At 31.4% G+C, this 9,400-nt stretch overlaps 1 protein-coding gene across 12 annotated transcripts in view; it reads right to left on the bottom strand.

The window, feature by feature from the left end:
* Positions 1 to 581: 581 nt before the first annotated feature.
* LOC117315693 (CUGBP Elav-like family member 4) overlaps positions 582 to 9,400 on the bottom strand; it is a 220,909-nt gene continuing 212,090 nt past the window's right edge. For all 12 annotated transcript variants that reach the window (XR_004529745.1, XM_033870005.1, XM_033870009.1 and 9 more), the window contains one exon: positions 582 to 7,966. The gene's annotated coding sequence lies outside the window, so the exon portion shown is untranslated. The remainder of the gene's footprint in view (positions 7,967 to 9,400) is intronic.

Raw genomic sequence — 9,400 nt, 5'->3', positions numbered from 1 at the left:
TTCCATAAGGATTTTAAAATTGCTGTGTATTTGTGTTTAGCATTATAATTTTTGAACACGGGACCCAGATTTTTTCTGGCAGTCAGCTTGACGATTCCTGGTTTGTTCATCTGTTGTCTGTTATTACTGACGTCAGATCAATACCGAATCTCTTACTCACATTTGGTAAAATAAAGACAAAGTGACCGTATCAGTGAGTTCACATAGACCCATGAAATGTATACCACCAGAGCCAGTATTCATGCTCAAATATAAACACATTTGGTAAATCTTATAAATCATTTGTTCTTATGTTTTCAGGGGCTTCACGCCCTCGCAGCAACAACCAAAGCCATGCGAGGACGGATAATTGATTAATATGTTTTCGATAATTTGAAGGAATTTGGAAAAGCCATCCAGTGATATTTTCCATGTAAAGTTTTGTCTTCTAAACTGCTATTCATGCTTTAAACGAGTTTATAAGAAGTAGAGTTTCGCACATATTTCATGAGTATGATGATTGTTTCATTAATACTGACCCAGGCGTTCCAACTACTGAAGCGTCTTCTGCTGCATAAATGAAATAAAAGTAAACACGTGAATTTCTTGATCTATTTTTATTGTAATGATTTTTGTACAGGCGAAATGATGACAAAGTCAACTACATGAGTGCAAAAAATAATTTAAACATCTCTCTTAAGAGACTAATAATGAAACTTACATCATATAGACTTGGCCAGGTGTTCTAACACCATCGCTCTGATTCCACAGCTGGCCCCGAGAAAATAATGAATATATGAGGTACAAATATCAATGATAAACGGCTGGATTAAAGTTTACGAAAACCTGGGTTCGAATGTCAATGCACCTTTCACATATGAAGAAAAAGCACTTTCAAATACCCATTAAACTTTAATTTCTTCAAAATAATCTAAATGACCTTCAATGATCGTTCAAATTTACGCACTTTCAGGGTAAATGCAAGGGCCTCTCATCTTGTGAAGATGACGTTTGGAAAACTGCAAAGACTGTATCAAATTATATCTTTGCTATTTCCTATAGAAAATGGAAGCCAAAGTTTTTTTATTGTAAAAATTAGATGGAAAATACACCACATCACTACTGTAGATATATATACTTATGTTAGAAAGTGTAAACACCTATACTGTTAGCAACAACAGCTAAAAAATTACAATATCGTTACCATCTGTGATAAGTGCGAGTAACTCTTCAATCCGACATAACTTTAAGTAAAATCCAGAATTATGATAAAGTTACATCAAAGTACTGGTCATATAGTTATTCTTGATATCTTTGAATATGTTATAACATATCTTACTAGTATGGATATTTAACAGCGAATTTTTGCATATTGATTTGTTTATCTTTTATTGCTAGGTCCCCATTCTAAATTGTAAACTATAAAAAGAAAAAAAAATATTTTCAGAGATTTAATATTAATTTATATTATTCCGACTGAACTTTACGCAACGATAGTGATAAAACGACAGCTTTTACGATTCTAATAACGTTATTTTTACAATACAATACCAATACAGACCACAACCTATTGAGTTATCCCCCTTGTCAAATTCAATCGAGAGATATTCAAATTTGATTCCAATTTTGAATATATTCGAATATTCTTTCTCCCTCTCTCTCTCTGGTTGAAAATCACAAGAGAAATTATTTAAAAAATGAAAAATATATCAACATAATATGTTGATTTGTTTTTGTAATTAAAGATCTACGCTTAACACCAAGTAGAAACACTGAAATTATCTTTAAAATATATAGTGAGTCATATAAAAATATATAAAGTCTGTCTGTATTTATTTTATCAAAAAAGTTCACCACCAAATCTAAATATGTATACATTTTCTGAAGAGAAAAATAAAGGACCAATAAGACATTAATGAATATTAATTGACCATCGCTATTTACATATCACGTGACCAACCTATTTCCAGGAAACATTAATCCAGCCGTTGAATCCTGTTGAAATCCGATGTGGAAAATGAATGAATCACATCATCAAAAATGTCTGCCTTTCAAAATGACAAGTTTGCAAAAAATGCTTGCATTCAAATATATTGATTGTATAAGGTGTCATTAACATCGTATAATATTGTTGCATTAAGAAACAAAACCTAGACAATAGCACATTAGGTCCAATTGTCGCTACAACAATTAGGTGATTTTAATGATAGAAAAACCCTGTTTTTGTGATTATAGAAAAATCCAAATCAAAATGCAATTTCAGCTTTTCGCGCATATTGTCTATATCTACATGAAATATGAGACATCCTCAAAATGCCAATAACAAATGACTCATAATCTGTATTAAAGTGTTATCGCGACAAGTTATTTGATAGGTTCAACTTCTGGACCACAAAAAACAAGAGCTATAATCATTTCAGTATAGCATCATCTCTGTTCACTAGGATAGAATTTAGGTGGCAAGAGATGAATGTACATATGACATTAAGTCAACAGGATCCGCATGTACGCTACGAGCGAGATGAGGATACGTATGTTATTATGATATATATTTGAGCTTGTGAATTATATAAGCAAGTTGTTTAATCTATATTGATTATACTAGTCTACGAATATACAGGAAGTTTCTAGTCTAAATTACCTATTCTACGATTGAAATTAAGTACATGTAAGTCAACACATGGCACAGGAATAATGTGATAATGCGCCATAACCAATTCACATCCAACACGTGACCAGATCACGTGGCCAGTAATTGACATAAAACACGAGACCAGTATTTGAATTTGAACCCGTGATCTGTAGTTCGCATTCAGCACTTGGTCATTAAATGACATAATTGAATCAACATTTTACAGTTTGTCAGTGTAACATATTGTAAAAGACAGTTCGTACTTACAAACAAAAACAGTATATACAATGGCCAATAACAAAGCAGGCTTGTAGATAGTCTTAATCTAGGCCAAGAGCTTATATCTCTAAAACAATTAGATATATCTATAAAAGGAATTAAGATATTCTGAGTTAATTGAAAATATCTTTATTGCATTTACAGATATATCTTTCACCAAATTATATGAGATATTTTGAATAACGTTGAGATTGTTTGTCCTCCACTGCAATATAAGTTTAAAAACATATTGCACCAATTCAATGTTGAAATAAATACTGACTAGGAGAGTTAACAAATTCTGGGTATATATTGCACATAACCATTTCTTACAACAAATTCAATAAATTATAAACAATAAGAAATTCCTGTCATTTTCAATAAATAAAACATTAAAAACGCTTTTGGATTTCAGAACAACACTAATATCCATTGTGTTTAAAAAACAAGATCGTATCCATTAACAGTCCCACTACAAAAGTTGATATTAAACGCAAACAAAATCGACAATTTTGATTGTCGTCAGATTCAGATACATGAGACAGATATAACGAGGCAATAAATAGCGATATTCTTAATGAAAAAAAAATATGAAGAAGCAGGAGCTTGAGTTAATCAGAGTGTATCTAAACGAAATATATGATGACGTCAGATCATGTATGACGTCATTGATAGAGTCAGACATCAATAAGGAAAACGTAGACACTTTGTTTATAAAAATAAACCTCGGTTACATAGGATTAAAAGAATTAATCAAGATGTACAGCTTTTGATAAGGTTAATGACATTTAAAAATGCAATTGTAAATCTTCAACCTTGAAGAAAAAAGAGGGGGAAAACCGGTATGTTTTCAGATAAAAATAAATTTCAAAGATATGTGTCATTAACATTATATAATTTCAAACATTTTGTTCCAACAAACACAAGAACCACATGAAAATCTACACTATCATTTCACAATGTCTACCACTGAAGAGTTTTAAAAGAGTATGAACAAACTTCGAACGTTTAAAAAGGTAGAATTTAATCTTCCCTCAAAGATGGCCTCGATGTTGCCATAATAAGATATTTATGAAAATTTTGAAAATCAATTCAAAAACAGTAAAAACTACTACAATTATTTATTTTGAATTAAGAAAAAAAAGGTATTTCTCTTCAATTGTCATCACAACCTTGCTTACCGGTTATTGTTTGGAAAACGTTATCTCTGGAATAACGAATGATATACGAGTTGATGAAACAATAATTGCCAGTTATTCTGAATAGCGAGATCGCTGGATAATGAAAATATCCGTTGTAACTTAAACTCTGGGATAACAAACAAAGTAACGATAATTTAATCGACGAAATCCGTAATATCGAATTACGAGAGCGCTGGAAAATGAAATGTTCATTTTTTTAATCTTCACTTTACAACACGACAAATCTGGAAAACGACTTTAGAAAATATTTCATACACCAAAGTACAATACCGTAGCTGACATACATAAAGTTTATATAATTTTAAAGAGAAAAAACATGTAGACAAATTTACAATCAATGTGAAATCTACCCGATCAAAAATGTTTCCTAGTATCGTTCATGATTGTCAAAGGCACCGTTTATTGTATGAAGCAAAAATAGTTTTCTAAACCTTTTTCATCAGCACAAGGTGCACGTGACAAAAATACATTTTCTTTTTTGAAAATAATTCAACTGATATAATAAAATAGTATAAAAAAGAATGTGGCAATATCACGAGAAATTAAGTTGTAGAATTTCTCCATTGAATTCTGGTCACTCTGAGGCGTTCAAACAATCAAAGGGGAAAACTGGCTTAGAAAACCTAAATCTTGTATTTTTTAACTGATTAACGTACCGGAATATGTTCTAAACTTTAATTAGAAGCACTTCCATGTGGAGCCTATCATTCGTAAGTGATGCAGAATGTAATAATGTTCAATTATATATCGACGTATTGTATAATTTTAGACAAAAAGTAATTATCATTTTTGATCAGCTGATCAAAACGAGATATACATTTCCTATACCGATAAGGTAACACAATCTTGGATATTTTGTTTCTTTTGGTCATTCGTTAGATTCGGATCAACAAGTCGTATGAGCTCGTTAATAACTGTTCCGGTTCGGTTGAAGAAAACATTAAGATTTAAAAGATCTTGAATTGAAAATGAGATTGTTCGATAATAATAATAATAGTATCTACAATAATTTGTGTAATTGTTTGTTTATAATAAAACATATTAAACATTTTCTGACGTCAAGTAATAAATACATATCTACTTAGATAAAATATATACAGTGTTTATCATACATACCTCTCTTACTTTAAATTAAATTCATTAATTAATCAATTAAAGAAAAAACTGTAAAATAACGAATTCCTGATAAAAAGTTTGTTAACAAATTTGTTCATGTGTCCAACATAACAATCATGTGCTCAGCCAAACAATAACATAGAACAGCTCACAAATAAATAATAATAGTTTATATAACACGACGGAAAAACGACGGTACAATTTCACCAGTAAACCTCGTCTGTCTAACTCGCTTGTCACGTGTCACTCCTGTGATAGCATTATGTAATGAACATCAAATTTCCCCCAAAAAATCTATATTTGACGAAAATCATCGAAAAGCGAAAGGAAACAATTTAATAATAACGGAATTTTCGAAATTACATAAATATATTTGATATGTAATTCAAAACAATTAGCTACCAAAGGCTAATATGTATATAAATTACGCATATTGAAGATTGAAAATTATTGACGCAGGGGACTTTTAAAGTTTAAATAGAAAATTCAATATTGATTATTCCAGAAGTACGCAAAATATTTTGGTGAGCCTATTTGATTTATATTTAATGTTCAGAAAGTGTCACCTAAACAGGTAGCCCAGGAGACAAACAGGATAGACAGAACCCGAGGCATTTGAGAGGTATACCCTTTTTATAAACAACAGAAACAATTAAATACATCACCAGCCAATGTACTTCCATTGAATATCATTAAGAAAATATCGTAGGAGTGTTCTCATCTTAGTTTCCCTAGTGTAATATTATAGGTATAAAAACGATCGTGTTAATGTTTACACATTTTTTGTTAATTTTGAGGATTATTATGACATGACAATAACTGGATGTAAAACCCCGATATACTGTCGTTGATTCATTTTCCGTCCCGATTTTCGTTAAACATTTTATCCTTAAACGACTTCCTTGCAATATATCGCCAAACTCATTCTAAAGTGCTCTGGATAAAAACAGTGGTATATCAAGGTTGAACCCTCACACGTTATTCTTTTTTGAAATTTACAAAATATAATCATTTAAAAAGTTGCTCGAGATAAAATCAGCCCAAACTTAACCAATTTTAATATTACGATTTATGCGAGCAGAAAGTATGAAGTTTTTGCCAAAAAAACATATCGTGTTTTCCTTGTGTGAAGAAATTTCATTGGATGAAAAAATACGAATCTGTGCAGAGAGAATTCATCAGCAAGAAAGTTTCTAAGAACAGCTAAGAAAAATATCTATTGATACAAGCTATTTTACACTGTAGATGGTCTTAATCATTAACAGGAAGGCTCATCTTACATGAAACGTGAATATATTTTTAAAACAGGATGCAAAATATTGGTAGTTATTGATCATCACGGAATGCAAGATTGTATCAACTATGTACAAAAAATAATCTTCTTTATCAATCATCAGCGTCTTTGTCCCCTTTGTGTTAAATTAAAATGAGTAAAGCCATTAATATATACCTGACACATCACATTGAAGTGAAATACAACATTCAATTTTCGTGATGTCACACAGGCCAAATAGAACCTGATTGTGACGTCACTTATGACTCAGGTTACAATGAAACCCGGTTGTGATGTCACATCTGTAACTGACTGCCTTTCATTCTGAAGTTATGACGTCATTTGTAGTCTAAAGAATCAGACACAAGCTGACGTCAGGATTTTCCATAACGAAAGGTAACCAATCACATGAACTAAAACACTCTACTGTCATGGTCACCTTGACAACACTGAATGCTCCCATGGTTACTAACGCACAACATCCAATAGGAAAACGTCTCTCATTTTGGAAACTTTTGAAGAAACATTAAACTCACGGACACTTTCGTTTACAATTACTACTAAACGTTTATCTTATATAACACCGTTTCACATATTCAAATTTAAAATGGAATGTTTTGAAAAACTGAATCCATCAAAATTATAAAGGAGACAAAGACCTGAGTAACAAAAGAAACCATAAAAATGTAAAATATATAAATATGATAACATGTTATAATCATTTTCATCGAAGATGATAACTTCTAATTTGTCATAAAGATCCGATGAACTAAACTATGTCATAGAATATGTAATAAAAGCGAGGTGGGTAACCCTAGCATGTAAATTGAGATTCTATATACAACACAATTAGCCATCTCAAAGGTAAACTCTCAAACTCTTTCTTTTACCATGTATGTCCACTTCAGTATACAGTTCATACGATGCTTTATATCTTGGTCACCACGCTATATACTTTGATATAACTCACAAGTATTATGATAATTTATCTATACAATTTATATTTATTGATTGATCAAATGTTTCAATTGCTGATATATGCAAATATCGTGACAAAGATTGCTTCTGTACAGATTTGTAACAGTACAAACTGCTCTCAAGTATCAACCATGACAGTTAATAGCAAAAGCAGTAAGCATCGATGGCAGAACATGTAAAACGGTGCCTCATGAACACATGGATACCACATGAGTAGAAAAAAGAGTTATGCGAATTACCTTTAGATGCCTACAATAGCAACATTGTCCTTTTCATTGACCAGTGGTGGGCTGTTTAACATTCAGTAAATCATTTTAATAACAGTATGCAATTAAAATAATCATACCAAATTGTAATATATAATATATATATTTACACAACTATCTTCTACACTTTTCAGCATTCTTTTTCAAAGGCTTTCTCTTAGTCCCTGTGTACACTTATGTTTGATCCCAAATTTCTGTGGCGGCCTCGGAAATAACTAGTTTTGTCATGAAGTTGCCTCCTTGTTGAACTTTTTCACCACACCTGAAATGAAATAGAAACTGAAATCATCTCTTTGTAAATTTTGTAAAACATTATCATGACCTATGCCAATGATTATTATATCTCATCTATCTAACATTTGTCAACAAATAAAAATGCCGATCACCTCGTGGATGTGAAAAAAAAAAGCATTTCGTGTTTCACACAACTTGATTTGAATACCTGGATATTCTGTTAGACTGGATTGTCATTAATCTAAATACTTACTTTTTTATATGTTCTAAAACTCTATTTATTCCATAGGACAGTTTAGCATTAACTTTTCGCTCAATGTTCAATGAAACATCCCACATGTCTGCCTGGATGGAAGTCGACTGATTGTTTAATGCAATCCAAAGTTTCCGAATACAAACAAAAACACCTGTTGCGTTTAGGCTCCATGTGACGTTATAACGATAGTCATATTAAGGTAATGTACCCGGTTCAACACATTGTTATATCGTTGCGTTTTCAAGTATGTAAATGCATGTCAATCCTTTTAACAAACACTCTAGTACATATTGCAATCATAAAAAATAACTTAAGGACTAAATTGAATTTGCCACCATATCATTTTAACACTATATTTCAGCATCTTGAAAAATCGGTTACGTAAAAACATTATTGAGAAAATACATTTTAATGCAATGGATTAAGTATGATCATTATTTGAAATAAAAAACCAACATTACAATATCGTACTCCTTCTATTTTCTAATAAACAGACTGAAGAAAAGGGTTTAAAAGTCACATGCAAAGAACCGAGACAATATTTAAAACTATCACAAATTTCTGCACAGCAATTTAACCCTTTCATACCCCCAAAATCCTACAGCAATCCCCGTGGGGTGAATATTTTCAATGTCATGGCTGGCTGATAATTGAATATGTATATAAAGCTACACATATTCATGCAATGAGAAGAAATTCAACGAGATAAGGATTACACTGGTGTTTAGTCATCCGGATGAGTTTAACTACAAGTATAATCTATAATTTTTATATATAGCATACACGTCAGTAGTACCACACGAACAAAGAAAACCAACTGGCATCAGTTGTAGTTGAAGTTTCCTTTCCCCCATATAGCTAATACCGAAAGTTGGGAATCCAATCCTTTGGATATTTACAAACACAAAGCAAAGTTACCCCTAGAAGTGCTTAAATTAGCTATGGAAGAAATATAATCTAAACAGGGTTATTTACACCAGAACCATTGTAATATCCAGTATTGTGACTTTCCACCTATCGATCAGGAAGAAAACAAATTAAAACAAAAAATTTAAACTCCCAAATGTGGTTAAGAGGACACTATCGCTGAAAGGGCAGAAAGGGCTAATTGATCAAGGTGAATCCAGCAACAAGCCAAAAGTGTGTTAAGCAGATCGTGAAGATTAAAACCGTTTAATTACCAATGATAATGTAATAATAAGTATA

The sequence above is a fragment of the Pecten maximus genome, chromosome 17, assembly GCF_902652985.1.
Source record: "Pecten maximus chromosome 17, xPecMax1.1, whole genome shotgun sequence".
In the NCBI taxonomy this organism is placed as follows: Eukaryota; Metazoa; Mollusca; class Bivalvia; order Pectinida; family Pectinidae; genus Pecten; species Pecten maximus.
Note: the sequence above shows the minus strand (reverse complement) of the source record. Positions and strands in the feature narration are given on the sequence as shown.